We start from the raw sequence: 13,234 nt of genomic DNA, 5'->3' as shown, positions 1-13,234 counted from the left end.
TTAAATGCCTACTGGGCGAGTGACAAGTGGTAGAATTGGTTCTATTTGCGGGAAGCCCGATTTTGGATATTTTCTGGTTATAGACACGATTGAATTCTACTTACTGTCCTCAGATGGCTCTTTCCTAACCCGAGCAGCTCATTTACTTTTTACCTTCTGTCTGAAACTGTCACCTCTTCTGCCAGGGAAGGGAGTGGTGTGTATTAACCATGGGGTGGGCATAGGTAACACGGGTCGGAATGAGCAGGAATTATGGAGGATTGGGTGGAGAGCGAGCTAGCGACAGACCGGGAATTTAGAGTCCCTAAATCTCCTGAAACCAAGTCCAAGGTTTTTATTACTAGACCATGCTGTAAGTCTAGTTTCCAGCAAGGGCTGTTAATAACATGTCAGGTAAATAATAAATGAGCCAACATGTGTATCTTATGTGTGCCATGGTCAACTTAAACAGAATAAATAATATAGGATTTGAAGGATAGATAAATATTATGAAGAACTTTTTCCGTCAAGCTTTCCAGCCATCTGGTTTAAAAGAGGCAGTTTGTAACCTAAGCAATGCTATGTCTAGTCACTGTCTTTTCAGCGGAGGGAGGAAGGAGGGATTTTCCAAAAGATGGAAAAACCAGTTTCCAAAGCAAAGGAAATACCTTCAAAGAACCAGTAAATGTGAAGAATAGAGTCTTGGACAATCAAAGACCCTGCCATTGTGCTTTTTCGGGCTGTAAGGAGACTGTCCATTCTGAATTTCCAATCAGTGGCGTTTATTGAGCCCTTAAAGTCCGCAATACTGGAGCACTTAGTGCTTGGGTGAGATTTAGGCTGATTCCCAAATCTATAACTCTACCCCAATCTCTCTTCCTCTCTGAAGTCTTGCATTTCCTCCTGCCTTCAATACATCTCTACTCGGATGTGACTTTGGGCAAGTCACTTAACTTCTCTGCGCCTCAGTTCCCTCATCTGTAAAATGAGGATTAAGACTGTGAGCCCCCTGTGGGACAACCTGATTACCTTGTATCCTCCCCAGTGCTTAGAACAGTGCTTTGCACATAGTAAGAGCTTAATAAATGCCAGCATTATTATTATTATTATTATTATTATGTCTTCCCATCACGTCAAAGTTAACATGTCTAAAACAGAGCTTCTTATCTTCCCACCCAAACCCTGACTTTCCCATCACTGTTGGTGGTACCACCATCCTTACTGTCTCACAAGCCTGTAACCTTGGGGTTATCCTTGACTCCTCCCTCTTTCAACCCACATATTGGATCCATCATTATGTCCTGTCGGTTTGACCTTCACAGCATTGCTAAAATCCACCGTTTGCTCTCCTTCCAAACTGCTACCGCATTAATCCAAGTATGTGTCCTATCTGCCTTGATTACTGTATCCGCCTCTTCTCTGTCCTCCCTGCCTCCTGTCTGCCTCCACTCCAGGCCATTCTTCACTCCGCTGCCCAGATCGTTTTTCCACAAAAATATTCAGGCTGTATTTTCCCACTCGTCAAGATCCTCCAGTGGTTGCCTGTCCACCTCTGCTTCAAGCAGAAACTCTTTACCACCCGCTTTAAAGCATTCAATCACTTGCCCCCACACCTCACCTCGCTACTTTCATACTACAACCCAGCCCACACATTTCACTCCGCTAATGCTAACCTAATCACTATATCTCGATCTTGTTTAAATAATAATAATAATAATAATAATGATGGCATTTGTTAAACACTTACTATGTACAAAGCACTGTTCTAAGCTCTGGGGCGGATACAAGGTGATCAGGTTGTCACAGTCTTAATCCTCATTTTACAGATGAGGGAACTGAGGCACAGAGAAGTTAAGTGACTTGTCCAGAGTCACACAGCTGACAAGCGACAGAGCTGGGATTAGAACCCATGACCTCTGACTCCCAAGACCGTGCTCTTTCAATCACCACTGACCTTTCACCTACGTCATTCCTCTGGCCTGGAACACCCTTCCTCCTCATATCCGACAGACAATTACTCTCCCCACCTTCAAAACCTTAATGAAGCCACATCTATTCTGAGGCCTTTCCTGATTAAGCCCTGCTTTCCTCCTCTTCCACTCTCTTCCATGTTGCTCCCTTTATTTATCCTCGCCCCCAGCCCAAAAGCACTTCTGTCCATATTTGTAATTTATTTCTATTAAAGTTTCTCATCCTCTACTGCAAACTCATTGTGGGCAGGGAAAGTATCTGTTTATATTGTACTCTTCCATGCTCTCAGTGTAATGCTTTGCACACATTAAGCGCTCAATAAATGTGAATGAATGAATGAAGGTTACTTAGGTTGGATGGAGGAGCCTCATGTGAGGCTCAGAGTTGAAGTAGGAGAGAGACTAGGTATTGAATCCCCATTTTACAGTTGAGGAAACCGAGTCCCAGAAAAGTTAAAGGACTCGCCCAAGGTATCACAGCAGGCAGGATTAGAACCCATTGAGGTCGCTCTTGGAAGCCCACATTACGTCACGCAAAATTTTCAACTGCTTGGAATGATCATGCGGAGGGAAGTCTGCATGCTCGAAATGAAATTTTATTTCACCTGTGGAAGAATAAAATAGAACTTGAAATGTTCAAAATATTTTGAACATCTGCACAGGTCAGATCCTTTATCAGCGATAGCAATTTAGCGGAATTGGAAATACCAAACACCAAAAGAACTAGAAACAATGTTATTAACTGTGAATCGAATTCACAATTCGCAACCTCAAGTGGCACTCAATAAATACGACTGAATGAACCACTGAGGCCTGGAGCCTATAATTCTATAGCTATAATTCTATTTATTCTGACGGTTTTGACACCTGTCTATGTGTTTTGTTGTCCGTCTCCCCCATTTAAATGTGAACAAAAAAACCAATCCTCCATTGTCCGTCTCCCCTTTCTAGACTGTGAGCCCATCATTGGGTAGGGACTGTCTCTGTATGTTGACGAGTTGGACTTCCCAAGCGCTTAGTACAGTGCTCTGCACATAGTAAGCGCTCAATAAATATGACTGAATGAATGAATGAATGAATGAACTCCCAAACTCTTGCTTTTTCCAGTAGGCCACGCTGCTTGTCAACCTTGCTTATGACTGCAGGCCCTGACTTAATGCAGAAATCACCTTTGACTTCTTGAGCAATTTCATCAGTTTTGCTTAATCAATCAATCAATCGTATTTATTGAGCACTTACTGTGTGCAGAGCACTGTACTAAGCGCTTGAACGCTTACGATCAAATGACAAGACTGACTCACCATTGAGGTTGCGGAATGCAGTCAGTCCACCATTATTGCGATGGCACTCATCCCAACGCAAGTTTTATTGGGGAGGATATGTGGAGAATAGATAACCAAGGATTTGCGATCTGAGGAGCTGCTGTAAATGGGCATAGCTGAAGCAGGGAGGGAAACACAGACTTTTTAAAGGCATCGTGACGTACAACCTCAAACACAGCCCAGCAACCAACTGTTGACACGGGTTAATCAGGAAAATGTTGGCTCTCCTCAAACAGAGGTTTCAGGAAAATACCAAAAGTAAATTGAAAAACCCTACTGAGCACTGTAACTATATTTTTTTGGACACATGGGTTGAAACAATTCTTGGGATCGACACAGTCTATTCAAACATCAGCATTCACGAACAAAATCACAATAGCGCTGTCTCCTAACCTGAGGGATCAATTATGGTACCAAACATTTATTTCATCCTAAATCCTATGATCAATACAAGAGACTGTGATTGGACATAGTCCCCGTCTATCACAGGATTTACAATCTATGAGGATGGGGGGAGCTGATTTCTTATTCCTATTCTATCAGTAAGGAAACTGAAACCCAGAGAGGTTAAGATCACACAGCAGGCCAGTGGCAGAACTGGGATTAGAACCTGGATCTCCTGATTCCTGGTGTTCGGCTCTTTCCCTTAGGCCACACTGCCTTCTCCATTGAGTAATATTAGTTTTAAAAAGGATCAGTTTAAAATGAATATGGCTTGGCTCCAGAATAAAGTTTTTAAATAGTTGCTCAACAATAGTGTGGAAAAAAAAGAATTCCCAAGTTCTCTGTTTGAGAAAGGAAATAAATTATTCTTGGCATTTGTCTATTAGACCTCCGTCTCTTTTTACTCGCCATTAGCTTCTTTCTGTGCCACTCCTCTTTGTCTGTACTTGCACGGATTCAAAATATATTTAGACTCCTTTGGTATTAGGGCCCGAACTGTGTTTTCTTTACTCGGCTCACAGAGTGGTGCCAAATCCGAACGTGCTCACATCTTCTGTGGAGGAAACCCCAAATTTGATTTGCCGTGGCTCCTCGTCTTCCCTCCTGTCTTTATTCTTCCCTGTTCCCCAGCCTTTTGCCGCAGAGCATGCCGACAGGAAGGCATGGCAGGTTGGTGCAGGAACACTGGGCCACTACTGGAGCTCTTTTACCGTGGGTTAGAGTGGATATCACGTTTCTAATGGATTAGCTGACTACTGGGAAAGCAGACGGGTTTCAGAGGCTCTTAACTTCTAAATGCAGCCCATAAATGCAGTTCTATGAATATTTAATTGGCGCGCAAGACCTGGGGTTTCTGCAATTAGTTGGACTGGGGCTTTCCATTGGGAGGGAAAAACTTGATGGGCATTTTGGGATACCTTTGCCAAGTAACCTTCCCTGGTTCCAGCCGTGAATTCTCTAACACACCCCTTGGGCCTTGCCAGACACAGGCCTCCTCTCCTACGCTAGCGGTGGTTCATTCATTCATTCAGTTGCATTTATTGAGCGCTTACTATGTGCAGAGCACTGTACTAACCGCTTGGGAAGTCCAACTCGTCAACATATAGAGACAGTCCCCACCCAATGATGGGCTCACAGTCTAGAGAGGGGAGACGGACAACGGAGGATTGGTTTTTTTATTCACATTTAAATGGGGGAGACGGACAACAAAACATGTAGACGGGTGTCGAAACCGTCAGAATAAATAGAATTATAGCTATAGAATTATAGGCTCCAGGCCACAGTGGTTCATTCAGTCATATTTATTGAGTGTCACTTGAGGTTGCGAATTGTGAATTCAATTCACAGCTAATAACATTGTTTCTAGTTCTTTTGGTGTTAGGTATTTTCAATTCTGGTTGGGTGGGCGACCATCTGCCGGCTGTCACGTCTCCTCTGCAGGCTTGGGAGGCACCTCCAAGAGACTGGGGGGCTAGCAGTCGGGGTTTTGGAGATATAAAAATGGTGGGGGCTACGGGCAGGGTGAGTACCTAAGTTCTTAAGGGTATGGACTCAAATCAGCGTGGCTCAGTGGAACGAGCACTAGCTTTGAAGTCAATCAATCAATCAATCGTATTTATTGAGCGCTTACTGTGTGCAGAGCACTGTACTAAGCACTTGGGAAGTACAAGTTGGCAACATATAGAGACAGTCCCTACCCAACACTGGGCTTACAGTCTCAAAGAAGTCAGAGGTCATGGGTTCAAATCCCACTCCACCAACTGTCAGCTGTGTGACTTTGGGCAACTTCTCTGTGCCTCACTTACTCATCTCTAAAATGGGGATTAAAACTGTGAGCCGCCCCATGGGACAACCTGATCACCTTGTAACCTCCCCAGCACTTAGAACAGTGCTTTGCACATAGTAAGCGCTTAGCAAATACCATCATCATCACTTAACTTCTCTGTGCCTCAGTTACCTCATCTGTAAAATGGGGATTAAAACTGTGAGCCCCCCTGTGGGACAACCTGACCACCTTGTAACCACCCCAGCGCTTAGAACAGTGCTTTGTACATAATAAGCGCTTAGCAAATACCATCATCATCACTTAACTTCTCTGTGCCCCAGTTACCTCATCTGTAAAATGGGGATTAAAACTGTGAGCCCCCGCCGTGGGACAACCTGATCACCTTGTAACCTCCCCAGAGCTTAGAACAGTGCTTTGCACATAGTAAGCACTTAACAGTAAGCACTCAATAAATACGATTGATGATGAACAAATACCATCATCATCATCCTTAGGGGAAGCAGCATGGCTCAGTGGAAAGAGCCCGGGCTTTGGAGTCAGAGGTCAGGGGTTCAAATCCCGGCTCCGCCAGTTGTCAACTGTGTGACTTTAGGCAAGTCACTTCACTTCTCTGTGCCTCAGTTCCCTCATCTGTAAAATGGGGATTAAGACTGTGAGCCCCACGTGGGACGACCTGATCACCTTGTAACCTCCCCAGCGCTTAGAACAGTGCTTTGCACATAGTAAGCGCTTAATAAATGCCATTATTATTATTATCCTCTCACAGCCTTGCCTCTGCAAGGGGACTCTGGTTCACTCGGGATAACAGTGTTTGGCACTTCGGACTGAAACGAGGCAGGCTGTAGCTTCTGTTTGCTGTGACTAAGGGTGTAGGCCTAGCGTGCTGAGTGTGGACTGTTGCTTTTGCTGCTTTGTTACCTCTGTTTTCTCACCGGCTGCTTTCTGAATAACTGTTCACTGCTGTTGCGGTCCTGTCTTGGTTTCTTGCTAATAACCATAGTGTTGTCTTGTAATTCCTGGGTCACTTGCCCTCCGGGTTTGTTTAGCGAAGGCTGGCGGGGTCTCCGTTTTGATGTTCACCCCTCGAAAGTGCCGTGATTTGGAACTTGGTACTGCTTGTAGCTTGAGCGCAGCTGGAGCTGAGACACCCCTCCTCGGCCCCTTCCCCAATCAATCAATCAATCAATCGTATTTATTGAGCGCTTACTGTGTGCAGAGCACTGTACGAAGCTCTTGGGAAGTACAAGTTGGCAGCATATAGAGACAGTCCCTACCCAACAGTGGGCTCACAGTCTAAAAGGTTCGGCTCCGACAGCACTGGGCCAGCTTGCCGGCGAAACACGCTCCTCTCTCCACGGCCTTGCTGAAGGAAGGAAGGTGAGGGCCCGGAGCAGTTCCGCCTTTCCGGGCCTTTTCTTCCAGCTTAACTGATACCATTTATTTCCCATTCGAGTTACGAGACAGCTCCGTGTTCAGCTCCAAGCGGGTTAACCAGAAGTGGAGTAGGCAGTCAGCGGCACTAAACAGAGAAGCTTCTTGAAGATTTCTCATCAAGTCGGGATTTAACATGAGCCAGAAGCAGCTCGACCAACAGAAATCCATTTCCAAATAAGTGCTACCTGTTATTAAATGTGCTGAAGCATAAACTGAATGTATCACATATGTATATCACGCATATGTGATTCATTCATTCATTCAAGCGTATCTATTGAACGTTTACTGTGTGCAGAGCACTGTATTAAGCGCTTGGGAAGTCCAAGTTGGCAATATATAGAGACGGTCGCTACCCAACAGCGGGCTCATAGTCTAGAAGGAGGAGACAGACAACAAAACAAAACATATTAACAAAATAAAATAAATAGAATAAATATGTACAAATAAAATCAATCCATCAATCGTATTTATTGAGCGCTTACTGTGTGCAGAGCACTGTTCTAAGCGCTTGGCAAGTCCAAGTTGGCAACATATAGAGACGGTCCCAACCCAACAGCAGGCTCACAGTCTAGAAGGGGGAGACAGACAACAAAACAAAACATATTAACAAAATAAAATAAATAGAATAAATATGTACAAATAAAATCAATCAATCAATCGTATTTACTGAGCGCTTACTGTGTGCAGAGCACTGTACGAAGAGCTTGGGAAGTACAAGTTGGCAACATATAGAGACGGTCCCTACCCAACAGCGGGCTCACAGTCTAGAAGGGGGAGACAGAGAACAAAATAAATAAATAGAGTAATAAATACATACAAACATGTATACAGGTGTTGTGGGGAGGGAAAGGAGGTAAGGTGGGGGGATGGGGAGGGTGAGGAGGGGGAGAGGAAAGAGGGGGCTCATTCTGATGTATATCATATATTGATATATGTATAGTGTATGTGTGTGTGTGTAAACTTACACACTAGAGAATGGAAATGAATCTCATGTTGAACGTCTTTGGATGACATTTCGTCTAGGTTCAATGAGGCATCCTTTAGCTTCCCCTGTATACTGTAAATTCCCAGATCATGTCTACCAACTCCATTATACTGTAGTCTTCCAAGCACTTAGTACACATAGTAGGTGCTCAATAAATATCATTGATCGCTTGATCTTTAGGATGCATTTCTTATGGTATTTAAGCACTTACTATGTGCCAGGCAGTATATTAAGCATGAGGGTAGATAAAAGCTAATCAGGTTAGGCACAGTCCATGTTCCACATGGGACTCACAGTCCTAATCCCCATTTTACAGATGAGGTAACCGAGGCACAGAGAAGTTTTGTTACTTGCCCCAGGTCACACAGCAGACAAGTGTGCTGCTGGGACCTGGGAATCGGAAGGACTGGTTTCTAATCCTAAATCCACCACTTGTCTGCTGTGGAACTTCGACTGTGTCCAACCTGATTAGCTTGTGTCTACCCCCGTGCTTAATATCCACTCTCCACTAGGACACACTGCTTAATTCGGTCTCTGCATTTGGAGGGCCTGATTTGTCTCCTTGTCATCTTGCCGAACTGTGGATTCTCTCTCTCTAGTCTATCCCACTGAACCCCCTGTTTTCTCTCCACCCCCCTTTCAGACTCCAGCTCTCAGCCGGTACCTTACCCCTGACACTCTGATGAGCTCTACCACCTCCTCCCGTTGTGTCCTGGCTTCTCTGTGGGTCACTCACAGAGACGGTATCTTTTTCCCCTGGGGCATTCCCAGGCTCTCTCTCTGTGTCATCTTTCTAAACCCTTAACTCTGTGCCATTCTGGTTTATTACACCTCCTGATACAGTCTGTCAGGGACCCAGAGTAAAAGTGACCCACGAGCCATTTTATCCATACACTGTGTACATACATACACAGTGTCCATACATGTGTATCCATACACTTGGGAAGTACTTATTAAATGTGCTGAAGTATAAACTGAATGTATCATATACGTATATCACACATATGTGATTCATTCATTCAGTCTGTGGGTCTGCATACACACCACATGGAATAATGTATTAAGAAACCATACAATATATCTACCCACAACGGATTGCAGTGTGGGTGATAATAATAATAATTTTTGTATTTGTTAAGCACTTACTATGTGCAAAGCACTGTTCCCAGCACTGCGGAGGATACAAGGTGATCAGGTTGTCCCACGTGGTGCTCACAGTCTTAATCCCCATTTTAGAGATGAGGTAACTGAGGCACGAGAAGTTAAGGGACTTGCCTAAAGTCACACAGGTGACAAGTGGCGGAGCCGGGATTTGAACCCATGACCTCTGACTCCAGAGCCCTTGCTCTTTCCACTGAGCCACGCTACAGTCTAGTGGAGATCGGCGATCCCTGGTGGGACACGGAGACCAAAGCCCTGAGGTGATCGTCTTTCCTCAGGATCAGTTTCCTTTGCAAGTGGAAAGGTGCCAAAAGGCAGGTGGGGTCCATACTTCCTGAAGCCACTCAGAATTTCATTGACGCTTTCAGATGTGTTGCTCAGATTTTTTTTGAGTCCTTTTGATTTATCTTCCTAACTGATTTTCCTGCTTATTGGAATCCCACCTTAACACACATCTCTTTTTCCTCCTGCCCGTGAAGCTTCATTTCTCTCTCCCTCCGATATTCATCTTGCGAGGATACTCGTATGTATTCTTCATGCAGCATCTTAACAATTTCTGTAATTTGTCTCCGCACCATCTGCTATCTTGTGGTCGTGAATTCTGGAAAATATTATGGTTGGCAATGGGTAGGAAAGACTTTAAGGATTAAAATAGTTATAATTTCATAATACATCCTCAACAGCAGTGGGACCTTCCTTCCTCTGCAACATCTGTAGAGGGATAAATTCTTTTGTGTGGGCAAAGCATCTGTTTTCCATATATCTATAAATGGATGTGATATGGACTTTTCTTTTCCAGCATCTTCTATTTACCTAACAGTAAAATAGGAGTATCTCAAAAAACAGCATGTATGTAACATTTCCAGTGCTCCAAAAATAATAAAAATTTTCAGATTAAACTGTCTTTTGATTCACTGGGATAATTTTACCTTAAGAGCGCATCTCCTTCAAGAAGTCTTCCTCAACTGAGCCTTCATTTCCTCTTCTCCCACTCCCTTCTGTGTCACCCTTGCACTTGGATTTTTACTCTTTATTCACCCCTCTCTCCGCCCCACAGCACTTATGTACATATCCAAGAATTATTTATTTATATTAACGTCCGTCTCCCCCTATGGACTATAAACTCGTTGTGGGCTGAGAATGTGTTATGCCAACTCTGTCATATTGTTCTCTCCCAAGCTCTAAGAACAGTTCTCTGCTCATTGTAAGCATTCAATAAATATGACTGATCAGTATCCACTTGACTTTTTACCGGAGGCTGTCCTCAACATCTCATAATTCGGCAAGGGAAAAATTGTTAGCCGGTTGTTGCCCAGGCAGCGTTGATTTGAAATCTGCCTTGGAGTTTCTTCATCCAGAGATTCCCATCAATTCTGGGTAAGGACTGAAATCGTGAGCAGTTTTTGGATATCCAGGGAAGGTATAATGAGGAAAGTAGACGGAATCCAATTGCCTTGGATTCTGCGATACTGGCAAGGGAGGAGAGTCTGGTGTTTTTAGAGGTGGGAAAGAGAGGACACCAGCCTTTTTCTGCATCCTTTCTACACAGTCCCACACTAACACTTGTCCCCCTCCCTTTGAGTGGAGAAGAGCTGAAGGAAGGTCTCTGGGCCCCAGCCTCATGTATCTCTCAGATTTTGGGAAAGCCCCAGCTAGCATTGGCTACCGAACCCAACCGGTGCAACCTTGACACTGAGGCCTCTGCGAGAAAGCAGTGTGGTTTAATGGAAGAAGCACAGGCTTGGGGCTCAGAGGTCCTGGGTTCTAATTCCAGCTGTGCATCTCTGTACCACTGTTACACCTACTGAAAGAGCTGGGTAAATCACTTCTCTATGCCTCAGTTCCCTTAACTGCAAAATGGGGATTAAATACTTCCCTCATTTTTTTTTTAATAGTATTTGTTAGATTGTAAGCCCCATGTGGGAGCTGGTTATCTTGTATTTACCCCAGTGCTTAGTGCTTGGCACATAGAAGCACTTAACAAATACTACAATCACTATTCTTCTTCTTCTTCAACTTCTTCAAGCTTTGGTTTAGATTGACAGCCTGGGACATTCCAGTCTGGCATCCATACAAACCATCTTCCAGGCCTTGCAGGAGAGAACCGCAATTTCTGGACCCAGTGCCACCTCCCTTTATTCCTGGAGAACCCTCGGCCAAACTGAACTGGGAAGGGCAGAAAATATATATATATATATAGAGAGAGAGAGAGCATTTGTCCTGAGTCACAATTGAGGTGTGCTTCCCCTGAAGTCGCAAACCTTTTTTTTATCTTGCACTTGAATTTTCACTCTTTATTCACCTGTCCCTCAGCCCTCCAACACTTACGTACATATCCATAATTTATGTATTTACAGTTGTGTCTGTGGCCCCTCTAGACTGTAAGCTCATTGTGGTTAGGGAACGTGCCTGACAACTCTGTTATATTGTACTCTTCCAAGCGCTTAGTACAGTGATCTGTACACTGTAAGCGCTCAATAAATACAACTGATTAATCGACTGATCAGCAGCATCCTCATGATTGCCAGGGATGTAGGGAACCTGCTTCTGAAAAGGTACGGTAGAGCTGTTATTTTCCATCCATATTGAAATTCTTTCATAGCCAGGGCTTGTTTCGCCTTCCCCGCAGCAGGTTGTTGGGATGTGAACTCTGGAAGAGTAAGCACCATATATTTCTGTCCTCAGTGATTGTTGAATAACTGTTACTAGTATTAGCGTGTTATTGACCATAGAGCCAAATACATTTGCAGACGGAAGACCATTCTTGATATTGTCCCCTTCAGGGAGCAGCATGGTAATATAATACTAATTTTGTGGTGTTTTCCATTGCTGAGAAGTCTTTTTCTGAATTTGGTGCCCTGGATTGATTCTTTGATAACTAAATGTAGGCAAGTTAGCTCATCCGGTGAACTTATGAGGCTGCCTTGTTGTGGAAGTTAAGGGAAAACTTCTGTCCCCTTTCTTTGCCTAGTGAGAGAAATCCTTATATTTCTGAAAAATGGGATAGATGGTGGGGAAGGTAACTGGATATTCACTTTTTAAAATAATCAGAAAATATTACAAGTAAGAATAAATTGCTTTAAATGATTGAAATAATTATTACACCACATCCCTCTGATTTTGGGGGTCACTGCAGGTAATCTGAAGAAGTCCAACTGTTTTCTATTTGGAAGTGGACAAAGGGAAACTCCATAGACTGGGAGGCCTAGGTTTTCTTTGTGATTTTCTTGATTAAACCAACACACTTTTATGTGAGAATGTTTGGAGTGCCAGGTGGATGACAGAAATAAGGAAGGAAGAGCTTGTCGTACAAAATGCCCTTGAGAAATTCCCTAACACTATTTTCCAGCACATTTTGGTTATTCTTCCTTGGTCATCTAGTCAAGTAGCTCAATGGGTTCTGCTGTATCCCTTAAAGCAGTTTCCCTTGTTTGCCCAACTCATCTTTTCCCCTTTTGCTTTTCATCCTTCACATTCTCTTGTGTTCATTATAAAGAAGAATAATTTGTTATTCTAGATTGTAGTACCTGATAGTGACTTGCTCCAAGTGATTGTCTTGCATGACACATTTTGGTCAAAAATTGGTATTCGTAAGACTCGGACTTTTTTTTTTTTTTGATTCTCAATGGAGATTTGTTATCCCAGGATATAACTCTGAAGATTATAGACTAGAAGGAGGAACAAAACCCAATTTATGATTGTAAACCCAAGTAAAGAAATGTTGAAGAAAATTAACCAGATGCTAGTTGAATAAGAAGCATTTTTTTCCTCATCAACTGCTCAAAATATTCAGGAGAAAACTCTGAAGCTCAGATTTAAAAAAACAACAACAAAACTTACTAACCCACAATTTTTTGCCCCTGACACTTTCAAATGCTAGAGTAAAGATACATCAGATTGGTAACCTAATGAAGTACAGATGAGTGCTAAAAGTCATATTTCCAATTTCTTTATTGCAATTTTTACATGCCTGATTCTTGCCTGCCCTAATTGTGTTCCGGTCTGAGGCCTCTATCCACTGACTAATTTGCAAGACATAGATTTCAACTCAACGTCTTTGGCCTTGAATTAAGTTTCAATATCTGCTTTCATGAGAATCTTCTCCACAGGTAGGAAAAAAATGAAAAAAAGACAGATTTCATGTCTTAATAAT

General features: G+C 43.3%; 1 protein-coding gene across 5 annotated transcripts in view; it reads left to right on the top strand.

Moving 5' to 3' along the window:
* RBMS3 (RNA binding motif single stranded interacting protein 3) overlaps window positions 1–13,234 on the top strand; it is a 1,223,284-nt gene that overhangs the window by 434,826 nt on the left and 775,224 nt on the right. The window contains exon 1 of one of the 5 annotated variants that reach the window (XM_038740836.1): window positions 2,591–2,611. The exons of the other annotated variants lie outside the window; for them this stretch is intronic. The gene's annotated coding sequence lies outside the window, so the exon portion shown is untranslated. Of the gene's footprint in view, window positions 1–2,590; window positions 2,612–13,234 lie in introns of those variants that run through there. 5 annotated transcript variants of the gene reach the window in all.

Source organism: Tachyglossus aculeatus, chromosome 2 (genome assembly GCF_015852505.1).
Source record: "Tachyglossus aculeatus isolate mTacAcu1 chromosome 2, mTacAcu1.pri, whole genome shotgun sequence".
Lineage (NCBI taxonomy): Eukaryota > Metazoa > Chordata > Mammalia > Monotremata > Tachyglossidae > Tachyglossus > Tachyglossus aculeatus.
This window is presented reverse-complemented; position numbering and strand designations above follow the sequence as displayed.